This window comes from Rousettus aegyptiacus, unplaced genomic scaffold, assembly GCF_014176215.1.
Source record: "Rousettus aegyptiacus isolate mRouAeg1 unplaced genomic scaffold, mRouAeg1.p scaffold_m13_p_4, whole genome shotgun sequence".
NCBI classification, from domain to species: domain Eukaryota; kingdom Metazoa; phylum Chordata; class Mammalia; order Chiroptera; family Pteropodidae; genus Rousettus; species Rousettus aegyptiacus.
Genome location: NW_023416307.1, coordinates 78,489,939 through 78,512,322, shown reverse-complemented (window position 1 = coordinate 78,512,322; position 22,384 = coordinate 78,489,939). Strand labels below are relative to the sequence as shown.

At 32.5% G+C, this 22,384-nt stretch overlaps 1 protein-coding gene and 1 pseudogene across 3 annotated transcripts in view; both read left to right on the top strand.

Moving 5' to 3' along the window:
• CADM2 (cell adhesion molecule 2) overlaps positions 1-22,384 on the top strand; it is a 986,159-nt gene that overhangs the window by 646,372 nt on the left and 317,403 nt on the right. The gene's annotated exons all lie outside the window — the stretch shown is intronic.
• LOC118601609 lies at positions 6,596-12,327 on the top strand (annotated as a pseudogene).

The window sequence follows — 22,384 nt, the reverse complement described above, 5'->3', positions numbered from 1 at the left end:
TTCCCATCATTTTATCTTGACATTTTTAGTATTCTCCTTGTGCTAAGGAAAGTTTCTTTCTTCAATAATTGATAAGATAAAGAAACCTAAGACTTCACAACTAGTTCATTTTTTACTTAGATGGTTTTGGAACCATCATTTGCAGCAAAAAGTACATTCTTTCCCTGAGGCCAAAACAATTATCTCTGACATCACAGAGAAGTTAAACTGGCACATGTGAAAAATGCTCGATGCATTTCACTCAGTGAAAAGTGCAACAAAAGGTTAAAGGTCTTTTTTGTAAGTGGCATTGGGAAATGTTGAGTATAAAGAATATGCAGCTAAATGCATATTTATTCTTTAAAAAATTGAGAACAATTTTTCTTGCATTCTTGAAATCTGAGCAATGGTCACTTAAAAGCAATGTGTTTGTCACAGAATAAGGAGTGAAGTGTAATTTTTGTCCTGAAGAATCTCAACAGTGTGAATGCCTAAATCTTTTAGAGCATTTCCAAAAAATAGAGAGGTATTTAATAACAGTAATATATAAAAGACAGATAGAATACTATACATGGTAGTATCTCTTTCTCTCATGTATCCCTAGAATAGCAAATTTCCAAGCCTAAGGATAAATATAAATGCAATCAATATACAAACAACAGAATAATAAAGCAACATCAACCAAACATAGCAGCACTTAACATAGGATAATAGGGTAAAAAGCACAGACTACATTTTAAATATATTGATTTTTGTTGTTAAAGTTTATACCATTATGATGAAACAGCAGCAACGTGGTATGATGGAAATACTGCCATGGGACAGAAAACTCCTGTTTTATCTTCTCAGCTGCAATCTCAATAAACTGTGATCTCAATACATTCAAACTCTCTCTTTGGGTTTCCATTTCCTCATCTGTAAAATGAAGAAGTTAGAATAGATGCTCTCAGTGGAGAAGGTAAAGAAGCCACAAATCTGGCCTCAGTGAATAGTGTATGATAAGTGAGCAATATTCTTCAAGTGCTTTCTTGGTCTCCTGTTCACATATGAATTATTTTTTCTAATTAAAAGTGAATTTATATTGTTTTGTTGTTCAGAAGAGAACAAGTAAGTAGAAATAAATCACAGAGTAACATATATTTATTTTATTCTATCAAGTAAGAAGTACGCTTTAAATTGTCTTGCTTTTTCCAATCGTAAGTATCCCAAATACAGCCCTGATTCGAAAATTCTGTCGTACTCAGTGTTCATTAAACACAATTTCAAAATTCCTGTTTTTTTCTATTAATGGCATTTAATTATCCCATTCTTCCTAATTTTGAAGCGCTATCCATTCAAAACCTTCCGTCATCTTCACATACCTCAGTTCAGCTCCAAGCCAATCAAACTGAATATCTTAGCAATTTGAAAAAACAAAAGCACCAAGAGTATAAATCAATAGCAGTGAAAGCTGAACATGAAAAGCAAACATAAAAAAAAGTTCAATATGATGGCCATGTATGAACTGAAATTGTGTCAGAGTGTTAACTCTGAAGCAGAGATATATGACATAAAGAAGAGAAATGCAGAAGTTTAGCAATATATATATATTAAGAGAGCCACTGTCTATAGCAGAAAACTAGGGTAACTATTGTAGTCACCTTTATTTTAGGCCCTGTTCATTCTGTTCTTACTCTGCTCTTTCACCTACCCCAAGCCAAGTTGCTTGGGCCTTCCTTATCCATAAACTACATCCAAGCCTGACAAAAAAAAGTAAAAATGATTGTTCATGGCAGAGCGATGTGGTGATCTTTTTGCCCAGACTGTCCCATTTAGGCTAACTGTCAGGAATGTCTGGCTTTTCTTAGCCAAGCGCGGCATTAAAGTGCTTTGTTAAACAAAAGAATTGCTAGTTTCTGGAGCTGAATGATGATTCTTCCATAGAAGGGAGAATCTACTCCCATCAGTGCTTCTATTCAATTGCACTTTTTTCTTCTCTGCACTTAAAATAAATCCCCTATCATTTGGAGCAACATGAGCATGAATGAATCTCTGCAGCTTGCAACCACAAATAAAATCTGTTGCTTGATTTCAAAGTTTGTGTATCTTGGGATGGGGGTGAGAGAGAAAAGGAGTTTGAGGTACTTCTTTCTCTGATAATTCTCACTGTATGACTGTTGTTACAAGAGAGAAGAAAATCTATTTTCTAACAATATACTAACTTAAATATTAGTTCCTTATGACTACTGGCCTTCTATTTTCAAGGCAATTGTTCATATTTCAAATTGTTATATGGTGAATAATAGGCAAGTGACTGAAGTGACTGAAGTGAGAAATGAAAACCGGATGATGAACTGTAAGCCCCCCTCCACTGCATCCCATTGCCTTTAAATCTACAAGATTCTACATCATTTGACATAATTTCCTACTTTTCCCTTCTCCTCCTCTAAATCTATATCACCCATATTGGCCTTTTCCCAATTTCTTTGAAAATATTAAATGAGTCACTTCCTCAAGACTTTTGCACTTGCTGCCCCATGCATGAAAAATCTTCTTTTATATGTATACACAGTTTGCTGTCAATTTATTTGAGCCTCTGGTTAAAATATATATATTTTATATATGCATTCTTTGATCATTCATTCTAAATTAGTACCACCCATTATCCTCTGTCCCCTGATATTTCCTTAAAAAAAAAAAAATTAGTCTTTAGCTCTACCTAACATTATCTTATATATGGATTTAAAATATATGTTATCTGGAAAATAAGCTTTACGAGTTCAGAAGTTTTCTCCTCTGGTCACTGCAATTTTCACAAAACCTACTGTAGTACTTTGTCACAGAGTAGGTGTTCAATAAACATTTATTGAATGAACGAAGCAAAAAATTAGTATAGGAAAATACATTTAAAATCTCATAGAGTTCATCAAAAATAAGTCAAGAGAAAAATAAACAGGAAGTAAAATCTTCATGACTCTACAGTCTAGTTCTAGGTTTTCTTAATGTTGTGGGGTAAAGACTTCCTATCTGATAACATGGGCACCCAGTAGCTGGGTCAAAATAAGCCTCTTCTCTAGTTATTTAAATAAGCAGTCTCTTAAAGTGGCATGCCATTTAGATCTTTTGGAGGAGAAAAGATAAACTACTTCATTGAGTTTATAACTTTTATAAATCAAAAAATGTTACAATTGAAAGTATTCTATTAGACACTAGTTTAATTGATTTTTAAGTCCCTTGAAACTATGCTGTAAACACACACACACACACAAGCATGTTACTATAAATGGTTATGTATATAAAAAAATGTTTAAACAATCTTAGTGCTAGATTATTTAGAAAATATGCAGAAATTTCTTCTTATTTAATCTTCTAAATTGAATCAGCTTTTGCAAGTAGGCACTAATGTCAGTTTAAAAGCCTGGTAAAAGCAGAGTGAGTGTCAGTATACTTTATGTTTCTGTAGTATTTTTTTTTTCCTTGACTGAATATAAGAACTGTGTTAATGCAGTATTTCTTGCCTGCCTGTTTATCAAACCATTTAGGGTCAGGCTTTCTGGGACTAGACTGGGAGCCTTTGAGTATAAAGAGTGTCAGGTAAATGGATGTAAATTGTCTGTCTTGTGACCTGAGGGCTCAGACACAGCATCAAGGGACAAGTGTTCCACAAACCCAGCCTATTAACCAAGGAAGCCCTCTGCCTGTGTATAGGGAGAGAAGGTTACCAACAGCATGCAAGTATAAACCTCACTGTCACTTAGTCACAATTTCTCTTCCAGTGTTAAAGAATGTACTCTGTGAGCCAACATTACTCAGCTTGCAAATTCTGTCTGTTCAGTTCTAAGACACTGACTATCCACCTAAAGGTCTGATTAAGAAGGAAAAATAGGGTAGTCTCCAGGGGCATACTAATTTCAAGCTTATGTGAGTGTTCTCTTAGATAAATTCACCAAGGTTACAATGTACTTGCTCTGCAATTTATCTAGATTACTGAGAAGAGAGTGCTGTAGGAAAAAAAAATAAAAATAAAATCTTCCCCCAAAGCTAAAATAATTATTTTCATCTATTAGGTATGAAAAGGAGGTATGTAAAGAATCTCCAATCCAAACAGAACTATTGAATCAAAAATATATCAGTACTACTCTTTCTGAAAGGACTATATGTAGGATGTTTAATAAAGCAGGAAAGAAGGAAGGAAAGGAGGGAAGAAAGGAAGGAAGGAAAGATGGAGGATGGCAGAAAGAGAGAGAGAGAGAATGCAAGACAGTGTACTTCCTTCTCTAGATAACCGGCTCATTTAAACCAAAATTATTTTTGTGAAACCTTTGTACTTTCTTTGAAATATGTGGGATATAGGAAGAGGATACTAAATCAGAAATTCTCAGTACTATATTTGAATTAAGACCTTTGTGCTAGGATTGTCATTAAAAGACCTTACTCAGAAAACCTAAAAAGAAAGAAAAAATTCTGGGATGCTTTCCACCAAAGTGAATTTAAATAGATTATATATGTGTAATCTTCTGTTTCTCAGTGCTATTCATTTATTTTTGATGAACTCATAATAAGAGGTGGGGGTGTAAAGTTAAGCTGGGAGTATGATAGTTAATGGAAATAGGAAGAATCCCTAAACTCTAGAAAGTAACAGTTTAGCAAGGGAGATAGGTAATTACAAAACTATGACACACACAAAAATGCACCAAATTAATGTAAACATACATGCAAGAATGTAAATAAATATAAATATTAATAAAAACCATAATAATGTATGATAAAGGAAAACTCATCCATGCTTTGACAAGCATAAACTTAGTAGGAAGGATCAAGAAAGGATTTTTAAAGATGTGGCATGATAGTACATGTGAGGTGCTGGAGGTGTTAACTAACCTTAATGTGGTAATTATTTTGCTATACATACATATATAAAATGATCATGTTGTGTATCTTAAACTTACACAATGTTAAAAATCAATTATATCTCAATAAAGCTAGGGGGAAAAAGTGGTATCCAAAGAGAGAGTAGAGAGTAGAGAAAACGTAAACAAAGAAAGGCAGCAGGAGTCACTGTTACAGAGGTATAATGGTGGAAGAAAGTGAACCAAGGCATCAGGAAGAGGCCAGCAGCCCAAAGGAAAGCAGGTTCAAGAGGTACATGAGGTGGAGAGGTAGACATGGTCACATCATTCTAAGCATTTTCTTTCCCATTACCCACAAAAGACTGGAAGAGGTATATAAATCAAGCATAGAGATTCCAGATGTTTTCCCACAGTGATTTTAAAGTTTGTGACATACTAAGGTTATTGTAGTTTCAAGTACCTAAAACAAATAATATTTCTTTAAACCAGTGGTTTGCCAATAATATTTTGGAACAAGGTATTCTGAATTTTTAGAATGTTTACCTTACTGAGATTAGAAATCTATGCACTCAAAGGATTTATGGAAATTGTAATTAATAAGCAAAGACTTTATTAAATATAGATAATATTTTAATTACTGCACCCAAGTTAGTATTTTATATTTTGAGAACATTTATATTTTTGAGTATTTTATATTATATATTGTGTTTTGGGTTCAAACAGTCTCACCGAAATTATTATTTTTTATGTTTTCACTGTATCAAGAATGAATTATTAGGTTTTAAATTTGAGCTGTGATACAATTGGCTAAATAGAAATTTCTTATAATCTCAAAGAAATCTTACAAATAAGTCACCGGAAATAAACAAAGCAGAGAAGAAAAATTGTTATAGAATGTTTGAGCTCTAGAGAGTTTTTATTTTTTTTTTAATTTAGCTTCCTTGCTGGGACTTCTTAGTTTTTGAAATATTAAAATGAGATAATTTAAATAGACGAAGGCAACATTATTAATTTGTGACGAACATGGATCCCATGGTCTGTCAGCAATAAATACATCCAAGTAGAATACCACTAGGATTTTTAATAGTATTATGTTGGATGATTTGTATTGATTTGCCTGAAAGGTTCGTCTTAAAATCTTTCTAACCACAGTAATATCCTTTCTGGTGAAAAGTATCTCTACTTTTGCTTCATTCATGTAAATAGAATTATGAGCATCATAAGGGACATTTTATATTTAAATATTGAATTTCTGTTTTCAAAAGGATGCCTGCCCTTTATGCTTATAGTAAATATGCATATTTCAGGTATCATTTTGACTTAGCTACATTGTTATGAAGTTTTGCCTTGAGTAGAATAAAAGTGCATCTATCTACACAGCTGATTTTATTTGCACCTTACTAAATATCTGCTAATAACTTATTAATGTTTGGTTATTGATCTCACTTTTAGCTCTACCTATTACTAAAATTATGAAAAAATATCAATAAAGCAGTTTTCCCTTTATACTACTAGGACATAAAATATTTTAACAAATATGGCAATTATAATAATTTAGAGAGTTATCCAGTTTCATTATCCAGAAACTTGTTCCAAGTTTCCATTTTTAAGGTTATATTTAGCTCTTCCACCTCTGAATATATAAATGTTAAACATATTTTATAGAAATTCAGAAATTTGTTTAGTATTTTAAATCTCAAACTTCCACTAGTCACAAAAATGTATGCTTAATTTTAAATACAGATAATTTAACTTCCTTATAAAAGACTTTCTTTTTTCAACACATAATTTTTAATGAGAAAATTAAACATGAAAAATAGTGAATAACTTTTCAAGAAAATGGCACTGAAAGTTAAGAAGGAAGCCCCTGCCTCTTCCAAAGCCCAAGTCAATGCAAAGGCTCTCAAGACAAAGAAAGCAGTTCTTGAACGGCATCCACAGGCACTAAAAAAAAAAAAAAAGAAAGAAAGAAAGAAAGAAAAAGATATTCACATCACCCACCTTCCCACTGCCCAAGACCCTGCTGCTCCAAACACAGTCCAAATATCCTCAGTATAGCGCCCCCAGGAGAAACAAGCTGACTACTATGCTATCAAGTTCTCCCTGACTACTGAGTCACCCATGAAGAAGATAGAAGACAATAATACATGCGTGTTCATTGTGGAAGTCAAGGCCAATAAGCACCAGATCAAACAAGCTGTGAAGAAGCTCTGTGACATCAACGTGGCTCAAGTTAATACCCTTATCAGGCCTGATGAAGAGAAGAAGACATATGTTTGACTGGCTCTCGACTATGATACTTCCGATGTTGCCAACAAAATCAGGATCATCTAAACAGAGTCCAGCTGGCTAATTTTACATAGAAAACTCTTTGGCTGCAAAAATACACACACACACACACACACACACACACACGTATGGTGAATATAAGTATTCTTTTGTGTTTATACCATGGATTAGAGAACTGAATTTTAGCAGCCAAGTGAGACATATATGTGCTATTCTATTGTCTTTTCATCTACACACATATAAATACAGACAGATATCTGTTTCTAAAGCTCTCTCCTGCTATCTTTTCTAGTGCTTTGTATGGAGTGGTTGTTTAATGACTTTTTTTTTTTTTTTTTTTTGGTAGAGATGATGGAGAAATGGACAAATCAAAATGTCTCTATAGGTCAAATAATTTCACAGAAAGTGTTAGGTGTTGGGGAAAACTATCCATGCTGCATATACTGTTTATGAATCATGGACGGTGTATTTTTGTCACCAAAATGATGCCTAAACTTTATCATAGCATTTTAAGGTAAAAGAGACTAAAACAAACAAACAGAAAAAAAAACTAAATTAATTCCTTTTTGTTATACCTGTGTGTTTTAGTTGGTGGTGGTGAGGTAGTTAGAAGGGATAAAACATAATTTACATGACTTAAATATAAAAAAATAATTTTTTGGATATCGCAACTATTATCAGGGTTTAGCATTTACAGTTTAATTAGAAACACTGTCCTTCTCAAAAATCATGCAGTATCATTTGGCTTTTGGCACTTGTCTTCACTGAAGTAGCCAGCAATTGCAGGGCCACTCACAGCTATTGACACCACAGCGGATACCTCACTTTGACATCTTCCTGATTCTCACTGTTAGATCTGTTGCATTAGGCTTCCATGCCTGAGTATTGAAACACAGCCCATTAATTCCATGGAGCCTCTGTCCTTTATAATAAATGAGCTTACATTTCCCTTAAAATCAATTAGTTTTACAGCATAGAAATGTAGACTCAGGGTGTAATGATCATCTCGTTTACTTCCCTCCCAAACCCCAATAGAAAGCTTGAATTTTATTTGGCATAAAATCCCTGCCTCCTGCTATCTATGTTATTCATGAAACTTTTGATAATAAGTTCTCCCTAGGAACCTATGCCTATTATTTTAAAATGTAATCCTGTTTTGAGATGAGAAGTTTTAATGCTCTTTTTTGTTTAAAAAAAAAAAAACTTGTCTTAATTTATCTATTTATTAAGAATACAGTTTTGATTGTTACAGCATACAGTGTAGTAAGATTTAAAAGTCAGTAATTAACATCATTCAAAATTTCTCAGTCACACAGGACCTTCCACCTTGATATCACACTGACTACTGGAAACAACTTATATATATAAGTAGATATTTAGTTTCTTCCCGCAGAACGTATTGATACCTATTACAGTCTATTTATAAAGTGCATACATTATTCCTTTTCTACATGATGATCCATCCACTATATAAAAACTGCTTTTTCTTTTCAAGCATCTTATCTCTCCAAATTAGAACCCTGCTTGGTTTAATGTTTCCTTGTCATCATGTGCATCATTTGAACATGACCCTCCCCTGCCCTTTCTTTTAAACACCGTAGAAGTGCAGCATCCTAGATTATACACAACTTTCAGGTGTTGTCTACACAATGAACAGTGGTATGCAATTATCAGTGCTCACATAGGACAATTCTGATAACATAGCCTAAAACCGAATAAACTTTTTCAGTTTCATGACACTGTTCATGTATTGACATTATTGCTGATTAAAACACCTATGTTAAATTGCTTTCTCTCTACAGTATATATTTAAATAGTTGTTTGTCTGTTTATTTTTTAACCAAAGGAATGATTTTACAGACTGGAATTGTCAACTGGTTACATTCAACCAAATATTTTATAAGCCAGGAACTTGAATATATTTCTATTTTATTATTTATCTCAACTTTATGTCACTTATAGAATTTACTGAGGTGCTCCTCTGTATAATGTCATTTGAGTCTCCAGATACAATAAACACTGGTTAGTGCAAAGAGATAAGAAAAACTAGTAGAGAGGCTATTTTATGTAAACATGATTGTGGAAACAACCTCAACTTAATAAATGAGATATTTATTGAGAATATATAGTTGTATACTATATTGTGGTAAGCTGAATGGAATAAAAAATAAAAGAAACTCGATAAATCCTTAGTCTTAAGAAGTGTGTAATACAGATTAGAGGCAAACATATACAGAAATAAGGAAGTATTTTTGAATGAATATAAAGCAAATTAAAAAGGGCAACATGTATAACTGGATGGTAAAAGATAGAAACCTAGGCAAAATTTCAAACAGGATCATCGTTGGAAAGTTTATATTTGCATAACTTGGAAGAAATGTTTAGGGATAGGTCTTCCAAAAATGAGCTATGATAAAATAGCTATCTTTTCCTCACTGGAGATCAACAGCAGCATTAGAATATTTCTGATTATTATGGTGGGAATACATGAATTTTCTGACTTCTGGATTCTTTATACCTTTGATATCTTCTGACAAAGAAAGTAAAGATTAATATTTCAAAATTATTACTTTCTACACATACATTTGTGCTTCGGCATACCAAAAACTCAGAAACATGAAGTCTCATCTCACGGGAACCTGCCTAAAATGAAAGAAGAATAGTGCAATATGATGTTAAACAATTATTTGTTACACTACACGGAGTTGATACGTGAGAATTCAAGTTTTTGAGAGATCCATGTGGGCTAATAATGTTGGATTAATTTTCTTTGAGAGGTAGAAATTCAGTTGTGCTTTGAAGGCAGAAAACAGAAGTGAGACTGATGTTTCAGGGGAAACTTTCGATAAGCAGTGAGCTACAGAAACATAATGCAACAGAGAGAGCGAAGGAGATTGAGGCAGCCATCTTCACTGGCATCTCACTCTAGTTCAGAACCTTATTTACTCTGTCTAAGATGTTTGGCTATCCCAGAAGTTGTGAGGGTCCCAGGCCATTTCTTGAGCAGTGGTTTCCAACTAATACTTGGTCATAGGTCCAATTTCATGCTGATTGCTAATTTTTCTTCATACCTTTATTCTCCCATTGATACAAATCTTTGGGGTCCTTATCATTCTACATATCATGTAAAATCAATCTGTTAAAAATACTGGTCTGTTTAATGATGGTCAGTAGTTTGCATATGTTCTACATAACTTAATAGTAAAGTTCATCTATAATAGTATTACTAATAACTATTTACTAAAGATTTAACATGTACCCGGAACTGAGCCAAATATCTTCCACGTAGTATCTCATTTAATCTTCATAAAAGCCCTATAAAATTGGCAACTTAATATCAGCATACACAGTCTAGCACTCCATTATTTATCCAACAAATATTTGTTAAATGTATATTATATGCTGGGCACTAGTGTAGGATAATTATTCTCAGCTGGGGATAATTTTGCCCCCAGGCAACATTTGGCAATATCTGAATACATTTTTATTTGTCACACCTGAGGGATGCCTACTACTAAGTGTCCTACTATGCAAAAAGTAGTCTACCACGAAAAAGTATTATCTGACACCAAATGTTGATGATGCTGAGAAACCATGATGTAAAGTTAAGAGATATAATGCCTAGCAAATCAGACACATTTCTGCCTTCGTAGCTCTTACATCATTAGTTTGGGAGGCAGGTATAAAATTAATAACCAAATTAAATACATAGATATTAAAAGTGATAAATCGAAGGATGGTAATATATAGGGTACAATAAAAAAATAAAACTGGAAGAGTTAATTTGAATTTTTCTGGAGAGAAGTCTAAGAGAAAGCTCTTTAATAATAAAGCAATATTTAAATGAAAATCTAATAGAAAAAATAAGTGTTCACAAGGCTAAGCATATGCAGAGGATCTGAAGAGGAAAAGAATATCACACATTTGGAGGGTAAGACATAAGACAATGGGAATGGACCAGAGTGAACGCAGGTGTGTGTGGTGAGGGATGAGGCTGATTGCCGTATGTATTTAAGTCTTTTCTCTCTAATAAAATTACAGACTCCCATGAGGAGAACATGACAAATACAATATTTATTTTCTATTCCATGGAGTACTTTGAACAATATTAGGACATAATAGGTACACAATAACTTCTTGCTAACTTGACTTGCGTATTTTTCCTAGAAATCCAATTTCTATATTGTATTATGCTTGTTTCCACTTTGGGGGAATGGTAGCGCCTTTGACAATCTTTCCGATTAATTCAGGGATTGCTTCCAATCTCAAAGCCAGCCAGAGCAATGCCATTTGTCAGGCAGTCACCATTTCTGCAGGCCGCCTGGGGCTGCACTGAGCGTTTTATATAACCACTATTAGTAAATCACTTGTTGTCAGCTGGCCTTATTTAGGAATTTGAATAAAAACCATACATTTTGTTATTCTTCCTGAAAAATTCATGCTAAGTACCATTTTTCTCTCTATTGTGTATTTGTAAATTGTTTAATAGAACAAATAGCTATTTTGTTACACAAAGAATTCAGATGATTTATTAAGACTCTAAATTATTGCAATCAATTTAATACCAGGAGTAAGAGAACATAAATGCTCATAACACATTTTAAAATATAATAAATATCTCTTTGGAATCTGAGATATTCTTTGGAAAAAATTTAAATTATTATTAACATATAAAGATGGATTTTTAAAAAAGACCCTATCAGACATAGGGAAATGTTCATAAAAAATACTTGTAATTCATTTCAAATACACCCTGAATTTATATTATATTTTATAAAGTAAAGGTGTCCATTTAGGTCAGTGAAATTATAAAATTTTATCATACTTCTAAGAAATGGTGATTAATACATACTTTTTATCATTTTATATAAATGCTAAGAGAATGATTTTGGGTGAATTGGTGGAATTTTGATTAAGCTTTTTCTAGACAAAGATAACAGACTTGTCTTTAATATTTCACATAAAGATTAACCTGTTTCTATTGTAATAGGTAAAGAAAATGCCTTCTTTCAATAACTGTATATCCCATATATAATTGTTCTCCAGTAATTTAAGTATGCTGAGTTTAATATTTTCTTCAGTGTTTTTAGTATATTCAAAATACAGTTGATGCTCTATGTGTTCCGTAAATGGTTATTAAATGATAGAATGATAAATATTAAAGGCCTAATTGTGTCATATACTCTGCAACATAAACTGACAAATTGTGTGTATGTATATGTACATACGCATATAAGTGGATATATGCATATATAGTGTACATATGTGTTTATAAATGTGTATATATGAGTATACACATATATACATATACGAATACACACATAGCCTTTTTTTATATCATTTTATTAGAACTTTGCTTAAGGCGATGTTTAAATTTAGAAGAATTCGAAAAATCTCTCTCTAGTTAGCATTTTTGCTCTTTCTCCATTCTCTTGATTCACAAATTGCTTGCTTTCTAGAATTTGCCTGATATTCTTCCAAGGTTGCAAAAATGGTACAAATGTATCAAAAGGTCAGTTCAAGCTCATGTTCCTCTGGCCGCTTGCCACCCAGGGGATAAGGTTTCTGATAGAGGACTGTGTAATCACTTCAGAGAATATTGGTATTTGAAGGAATGAAAAGAAACAAAATATATGAAAAATTCATGGACCTTCATTGGCATGCATACTGTTTTTCGATTTTCATCAGACAGTAAGTGGGAAGAACCTGAAGTCTTGTTTGTGTTAACAGAGCTCTTTTAAATGCTGGACAGCCCCTGTAAATAAATGCTCAGCATGTCATGAAAAATTCTACCACTGCATACAAGAATAGAATTTGTCACATTGGAGCCCAAATATAGGCAGTGATTTTTATGACTGGCCGCTAATAATAATAATAAAAAAAATACATTAATAAAAAAATGCATGGAAGAGAAGATGTATCATAAGATGAGGTTACATATAGGGTCCAGAGGCAGATGTGAGATTTACAGTTCATTAGGCATGCTGATTATATTCATCGTTAACTTAATGTAAAAAGAATATCAGTTTTCGCAAAAAAACTGTGCTCCTTGGAAAGCATTTTCTACCTAATCTTTAAGCTAAGTGCTGAAGTTGAGGTTGAAGAATTTTCCATCTATAACAAAATTTGATGAACATATTAATTATAGTACAGTTAGTGGCATACCTTAAATTTGCAGCTTTCTCTAAATGATGAAATCATTTTTAAGTCATATGTATATGAATGAGAGTCAGTTGTGATTTATGCTAGAGTGGCATAGCATGTTAGAACAGAAAGTGACCTTAGAAATCATCTAAAACTGTCTGCCTCATTTTGCAGGTGACAAAACTAACATCAGTGGAATGAAATGATTTCTCAAATTTTCATGATAAATTTCTAAAAGTCTTTTCTACTATTTTCTCCTTCCTACTAACCCATTTAGCTTTTTTATTATCACAGAGAAAATCTTTAAATATTATATTTTACTTGTAGAATTCCAAATCAAATTTTGGTCCATTGCTTCTTACTAATTATTTAGTAATTTCTGGATTAAAATCATTGCAAAAACATAATGATGGTTTTATGCAAATACCCAATCTATTTCACATATACAGCTCATTTTGGAAGTAGAGAAAAATGTGCTAAAGTGTTCAACATGCATTTCGCAATGTGTAAAAGACAGGCATTTTTATTTAGCTGTTGATCATTTGCTGTTAGCCATGAAGCAAAGAATGCGTTTTGGTTTGCTTTTCTTGCAGCTTCATTCCTCATGTGTCAGAGTGACACAAATAGACAGGCTGACAACAGATTTATTACCTAAAGCTCAGCTGAAAAATTAAATGATACAGCTAAAAATCACAGTCTGCCTTAGTACTCACTTGCCAATACAGGAGTGAGTACTAAAACACTCAGAATAAAAAAGTGGTAATATATTTCATATAAAAAGAGATTGGTAGTAAATCATTAATTCGATGAGTCTTGATGAACTGGTCTAAACAGGAAAATGAATCTTTAAAAATTTGTTTATCTTTAAATTATTTTTCTTTGTAAATAGAGGGAATACTAGTCCTTTCCAGTAATCTTATTAGGTTATCTCCCCATATTTTGCAATATTATTGAGTTCTTTAACAGAAATTTTCCATATTTCCTCAGATTATCTTTTGAGCATTACAGAAGGCAGTTTCAGCAGATTGGTACGTGATACTGTTCACAAACTGAAGTCAAAGACCAGAAGAATGATTTATTCACATATTTTTAGATGACATTGCATATATTAAATATATCATTTATAATAGCTAAAAAATAATCATAGTAAAAATTATGAGACCACATTTTCATCTTATAATAATTTTTGAAATGAGACTGACTCTAAAGCTTCCTTTTTAAACGAGGCAAATTAATGTTCTGCATTTAATACAAAAAGGGTCCTGAATTCTACTTTATTAAAGATATTTTTGCATGTCTTTTCTTATGTTGTTTCAAGGGGACCATTTATTGACTCTTGTGCTCTTTATTTTCTAATTCCTATAATCATGATAGAATTATAATGGAATGACAAATATCTTCTACTCTAGGAAATTTTACTGGGTGTGAATAACATGCTGAAAGGTAAAACTAATCTTGTATCTTACTGAATATGTTCCAAGGCTTTCTTTCCTTTATGATTAAGTAAAAAAGTTATTTTGAAAGAGCTGAAGATTTATTATCCCAGTGTATTTATGCCATGTGAGTGAAATAATATCAACAGAATAAAAATACTTTTACTGTAAGTGTCACTTAGATAATAAGTAGTATGATCACAGAGGTATATCTTAGAAGGAGCTACATCCTAAGTCATTTAACTTTTCTATTTTGGGGTGGGGAAGATGGAAGAATATCAGGAGACAAAATAGTTTTGACAGTACACTATTCCATCTAAAAGTCTCAAAGTTCCCTAATGTATTTATTCAGAATTATCCTAACACGATATTGTTCTTTATGGTTGTCTGATCTGCTTATATGATGCTCTTCCTGTCTTAGGTTAAAAGTAGAATGAATGCAATAGAGAGATGTGTGAGTCTTTTTTTGATGAATAGAAGCCTTAGTGTAAATCTAATAACCTTAAATATAAAATGTTAATCTTGCTCTACTTTTCTTGTGAATTCTTTAATATTATATAGCATCTTATATTTTCATGATTACTTGAAAATCAAAATATAGGTTAAAGTTTACTCTCCAAATTGACTGTTTTATCCTTAGTGATGATGAAGGTCAAATTCTTTTTACTGAATTTTATAGTAATATTTAACATGACAAAATGCTTTGATTGCCTAGGATAATAATGAATCAACCTAGTGCCAGTAGGAAAACTTTCACCATTCTTTATTCTTTCAACTCTTTTTGATTCCCTCAGTTACCTAGAAAACAATGGAAATGTTTATAGAATCCAGATTGCCTAATTTATTGTTTATTTTTCCTATTCCTACAAGATGTGACTCTTAGAGAATAAATCCTTTAAATAAGTAATCTATGACTACTCAATATACAATAATACTAGAAGGCCTAGATCTATGTGCATCTGTGTGTGTTTGTTTGTGTGCTGTAGCAGAATTATTCTTCTCAGTATCACCTAGGAGTCATTTCTCTTCATTATAACTGCAGCAATAAAATACAATGTGTTCACATCCGTTTGCAGGCCAATCCTAATATCTGCAAGGTACAGAACAAGATAACAAATAGAAGCCCACATACAATATGTCTTATTTAAAAATTGCAAATCATATTAATAAACTGTACATTAAAATATGTTCAAATTTCCTACCTTGATAAATACATCATCCTATTAACTTGGAAGAAGTGAATTTCGAATTCTTATATTTCTTCAAATTTTTTACTTAATGTGGTGATGCAAATAAACTTGGCCCTTGGTCCTTATTCACTTACCATTTCACTCAAACTACATGTTATATAAGAGGAGTCTTTCCTTGCAAGGGTGGACATCCCAGAGCATATGGCAACTGTACGGCCATACACTTAACGACAGTGATCAAACCAGAGGAGAGACTCAGTTGGGTTCTAAAATATCTCAAATACATCTGAACAGCTAGTTCTGGGTTCTCATGTACTTAGAACATAGTCTGGAGCCTTACTCTTCAAAATGGCTCCCAACAAGCATTATCAGTAAAACCTGGGATTGTATTAGAAATGCAGAACCTCCAGCTGCACCTCAGGATTACTTAACTCAGGCTCTTCATTTTAAAAGATCCCCAGTGATTCCCATGTGTATCAGTTTTTGAGACCCATTGGACTAAAAGATAGTGGTGTGTTTGTCGTAGTTGCTAGCTGAGAACATTCTCTTGCCTATCAGACTTTCTACCCTTTGATATCACTAATATCACTAACTTCTAAGTCTAGGCTGTAAAGTATATAATGACATGCTTTATTCGCCACTACAGCCACTGGCTGTTTTTCTTCCTTTTTCTTTCTTTCTTTTTCTTTCTTTCTGTCTTTCTTTCTTTCTTTCTTTCTTTCTTTCTTTCTTTCTTTCTTTCTTTCTTTCTTTCTTTCTTTCTTTCTTTCTTTCCTTTCTTTTTTTCTTTCTTTCCTTTCTTTCTTTTGGGGGTGGGGAGGAGGGGTGATAAAATGACAAACTAAAGACATTTTTATTTTATAATTCAAGTATATTTTTAATAGGAGGCCTCAATTTAAACAATCAGATTGTTTCATTTGGCTATAGAGATTTACATATAATTTTTAAATTTGTTTTTGCTTAAAGCTATAAACTGAAGCTCTGTTCTATACATGTCATACATACATTTTGCTGAAGTACACAAGCAGCTGTTGATTTTAGCCCAAATGCCAGCTGCATACATTCATAGACTACAACACAGTTTCTATGTGTAAGATCTAATGTATTTCTAACATCAAAGACTACATTTAAAAATTTATAATTATTGCTTTTATTTTTGTTTTAGTTTTACCTTAAGTCTCTTTTCACTTTCTATCAACATTAATCATGTAAGTACTGAAAAAAAAATCAAGATGATGGACACATTTGCCTTTTCAGTTACCTTATATGTACTTTATAAATGATAACACTGGTTAGTGTCTTTAAAATGTTAATGGCATTTTAATATAAATATTTAGAAATATTTTCTCAATATTTTCTCAAGGTTTATATGATTGGTGACACTATTTTTGATGATAAATATTGATTTCTATACTGAGAAGTGTTAATATGAAAGGGCTAGCGATAATTGGCCTTTTTAAGTTTAATTTTAAAAAAATATAATATTTGTCTTAATGGCTCTTAATGGAATTAGAATAGTATTATATGTGATAAAAATAATACATAATTTGATAATTACATTTATGAGGCCAGTGGAATTTTAACCTTACTAATTATGGTTACATACGTATATACTCACTCATTCAACATGGGAAACTTAAAAAAATACAGTTCTAATAAGTTAAATATAATTAATACAGCCAATGTTTATTTTACTCATAATTATTCATAATCTTTAACTTAATATAAATTAGGAGACATAGAAACAAAGAAATGAAAGATTGCAGAGATGAAGTAATAATGGTGAAGCAAAAGTGATTAAAAATGTGGTAAAAGAAAAATATGATAGACTGGATTTCTATTTCATCTCAGAATGAGAATTTTGTTGGAAATAATATAATTATTCAGGAGGAGATAAAGGAATTTTGAAATATTCACATTCTTAGGAAGAAATAAGTATATGAATTTTTTAATTGATTAATAAACAATTTTTGATGTCTATTATTTTCCTCTACTTATTAGAAGACAAAGACACAGTAAGACATTTCAAAGCAAAAGAAATCAGAGTGTCAATGTAAAAGTATGAAATTGAAATGTGCTGATGACTTAGATATGCATAGTTCTCCTGCTGTTTCAACTTCAAAAATTTAGAGTTTCTCAGCTTGATTTTATAGAAAGCTAACAGTTATAAAATGTAGAGACTCATGAACCATGGACCTGAACTAGGTACCAGGTAACTATGAAATTACCCAAGAGAAATAAAAACACATGTGCACAACAAGACTCACATCTAAATGCTCATAGAAACTTTATCTTTAATAGCAAAAGCTGAAAATAACCCATGTTCATCAACAGATGAATAGATAAACAAGTTGTGGGATACCCATATAATAAAATACTACTCAATAATGAAAAAGAAAGATTTGTTAATGCATGCAATGACATGGATGAATCTGAATTTATTAAATTGAGTAAAATAATCTTGACAAAAAAAGTGTGATTCCATTCGTAAAGTTATAGAGAATGCAAACTAAACCGTAATGACAGAAATGTCAGTGGTGCCTAGGGATGAAGAAATGGGTAGAGAAAGGCAGGAAGGTAATATCATATTGTACATTTAATTATGTGCAGTTTTTTGTATGTTATTTTTATACAACAAGCTATTTTAGAAAACACTGCAAAGATAAAATAATGAAAAGTTAGACACCGGTGCAAAAACAAGAAAAGAGATAATATATATCAATAATATATATTTATACAGGCAAAATGAGGTTAGGATGAAACATTATAGGAAACAGATAAGATAAAGTAGTTCAGGATGGTTGACTGTTGAAGAAGTTATCAATAGTTATTGATGGATAAATTAAATGGGTACAGAATGGTAGGTTGAGTCTAGAGTAGAAAACAATATGGATTGTACATTAAAACTAAGGAATTGCTGGGTCGTGCCATGTTTAGAGCTGTTAGGAATTTCTAAGGTGTGTGGTATGGATTTGATAAAAAAAAAAATAAAGATACTGGAAATAAGCAGATCATTTATGACACAATTATATAAGTGTAGGAAGAGCTAGTAAAATCCAACTGTGCTTAATGGCAGGACCTATAGAGAATATGTAGATGAATAAGGCATTATTCTTCTTTCCAGAATACATACATATGAAATATAAGTAAATGTCATTTACAGACTAGTGAGAAGCTTGGTAAGCTTGGTAATATGGGGTCACTAAGAATGAAAAAACAGAGCAGGTTTTAAAAAATAATTGGAAAGTACAGTATTTGGATGTTAATAGATCTGGACAAAGAGAGGAGCAAGGATGACTTTGAGGTTCTATGCTGACAGTCACTGAAGAATGATACAAAGAAAATGCAATAGGAAGTTGATTAAAGATGAGTTGCTTCATAATTTTCTACCATGGGAGAGGAAATAGAGAAAGGAGTTAGAACTTTCTCAGGACTGGGACTGATACATTAGTGATAGTTGGAATCAGCAGAATGACTATACCTCTGGAGAACTGTGACGACTTTGATGCTGGACAGCTGGTAGGGGCGGGAGTCTAAAAGAGAACCCCAACTCGGGGCTTCAGTGACTAGGTTCTCGTCTTGGGCTGTGAGAAAGAATTCAAAGATCCGACAAACAGCAAGTATTAAAAGTGCAGGTTTTATTAAAGCAAAAGTACACACTTAAGAAGAAAGTAGGGACAAATTTAAAGAAAGAGTTTACCCAGAGCTGTCTGAATTACAGGCTTTGTATACTTGGGGGTTGGGGGTGGTGGTGTCTGGAGACATGGTACTTGCAATGCAAGTGATATTAAAAAGATGTTACGGTTAGTCAAAGCTAAACAAATGACAAGGGAAAGACAGGAGCCTAATTCTGGAGGGGGTGTTATCCCAAGGCTATCCATCTAGCCTTTCAGTCTTAGCTTATTTCTCTTGCTACCTGGAGGGGAGACGGTGGCCCAAGGCCATCTTCCTGTCACCAGTCCTTGGCTTATTTCTCAGCAAGAGTCTTAAACGCTCAGTTTCAAAGTAGGGAGAAGGCTGAGTAAGGCGCAAATGAAAAATTCCAGAGCAGCATTCTGGAGGGGAGAAATAGTCCTAGGCTGACTGTCTTGCTTCAACCTAACTGCCTGGGGAATTCAGATCTAATAGGAAAGCCAATAAAGGCTGTGTGCATAAAGAAGTTTCTGTGGGGAAGAATAAAAAGTAAAGGAGATTTAGAGAGAAGAAAACATTTAAGATTTGGTAAAATTTGACTTTGGAGACCAAAGAATTACCTGAGATGTAGTTTATGAGGTTTGGCAGATAGTGGAAGCTAAGTAAAGACCTGATGAATGTTATAATAAAAGCACAGGTATTATAAGATTCAAACTAATTGATACAATTAAAATACAATGAGAATTGAGGAAAATACATAAATAGAGAAAAGATAGATATCCATAGAATAGAAATCAAGATTATAGTATCTTGGCTGAGGAGAGGAACAAAATTGAATGTAACAACTAGCAGGTTGCTTCCTATCAGGTAAGATAAAAAGAGAACATTGTATTACACAAAACAATTCCTATTGTCTGTTAGGACACTTGATTATTAGAAGAAAGAAACTTCCTTGGGACATATGGCAATATTCTTGATGGCTATTTTCACTAAAAACTGAGCTGCTTATTTCATTTATGCAGAGCAAGTATGCCTATCCTATAAGGAAATTTTTAAAAAAGGTATCGCCTCCCTGGCAGGCAGGTACAGACATTTTGTTGGGTGTAGGGCTTGGCAAGCAGATGGCAGCTTTGGGAGAAGAAAAGACTAGACTTAGACTCTACATAGCCAGCAGACGGCCATGACTTGGTCTATTGGGTGCAGGCTGAATTTCAGCCCAACACGCTTTTACACCAAACATATTTTGCATGACCCAACAATTCTGCATATATATTAAGGGCATTCATTTGAGACACTAGTTTTGTGAAATCTTGATTTTATGATACTAAAAGAACGTGTTGAAGTGACTAAAGAAAAAAAAAAAAGGAAGTCATGTACCCAGTTGTAGAAAATATTGAGTAAAATAGTGAAAATGTTACAGTTTTTTAGAGTATATTTAAATATTTAACTCCCAGCTTTACCTTTTTAATTAGATCTACCTGATGTTTTAATTCTTCTCTTGCTTTCTTGAATATTTTTATTTTGATGTTTGGTCTGTTGAAATCATCAACTTAATTATCAGTTGATCTAAGACATCTGTTTATACACAATCAGTGATTGAACTAACTTTCTTTCTGATTACTCATTGCTAGTTATTTTCTATTCCAAGAACCAAAGGCCATTGTTTGTTTCTTTTTTTTAGCTTTCAGATAAGATATATTTAGCTATATAAAGCCCTACTTCAATACTTATTTTAATTCTAATTAATTCTCCCAGAGAGAAACTCAGTAGTTTATTTTGATGATGCAAATTGAAAGGATATCTTCTGATCTCCCCTGACTCCTCCACAGCACAGGTTGTTCTAAACTCCATAGGAAAAAAAAAAAAAAAAAAACAAAGAAAGGATGTTATTTTCTTGAGAAATAGATTTTAAAAAAATGGATGGCTGGCTTTTGCTTGTTTTGTAAAATTTTGGAGATATTACTAATATCCGTTAAAATTTTTAGTATTTTTTAAAGATATCTAATTCCTTCTTCTTCTTTTTTTTTTTTTTAAGACTAAGGGACAGTTTGTCTTTGTTATCTGTTATGACAAAACAGTGATTTAAAATAAAGTAAAATAAAATATACAACAAAATAAATTAATGTTTGTTTTGGACTGAATTAAGTTTCCCCAAACCTCAAATGTTTATGTTGGAGCTCTAACCCTCACGTAGTTGTATTCGGCCATAGAGCCTTTAGAGAGGCAATTAAGTTAAATGAAGTCATAGGGTGTGCCCCTAATTTGATAGGACTTGTATGCTAATGAGAAGAGGAAGAGACTCCTGTTATACAGGCATAGAGCAAAGGCAATGTAAGGACACAAGAATAAAAGAGATATCTGTAAGCCCTGGAGATATGTATGCCTCGTGAGAACCCAAACTGTTGACAGCTTGATCTTGGACTGCAGCCTACAAAACTGTAAGGAGATAAATTTTTGTTAATCCACCCAGTCTATGGTATTTCCTTATGACAGCCCTAGCAAATTAATACAGTATGTATGTTTTTTCAATATAAATATGAATATGAATGAATGTGAATATAAATATAGGCAGTAAAATACTATTTATAAAACTTTATTTATGTATTTCTTCATTTGTTCATTTAATTAAATATTTATTGAGCACGTGCTATGCTCCAGGCACTTGCTAGGCCCTGAAAGTCCAAAAATGACTAGAGTAAAAATTTTCTATCCCTCCTCTTGATCTTCACTCTTAGAATGTAAGCTGCGAAAGTCTAGTGGGTTTTTTTTTGTTTTTTTGTTCTTTTTTTTTTTAAGCATTATGGTCTTCCCAGAGTTTAATACTAGATCATGGTAGCCCACCTTCCACCCCTGAAAAAATATTAAAATTATAACAATATTTATTGTT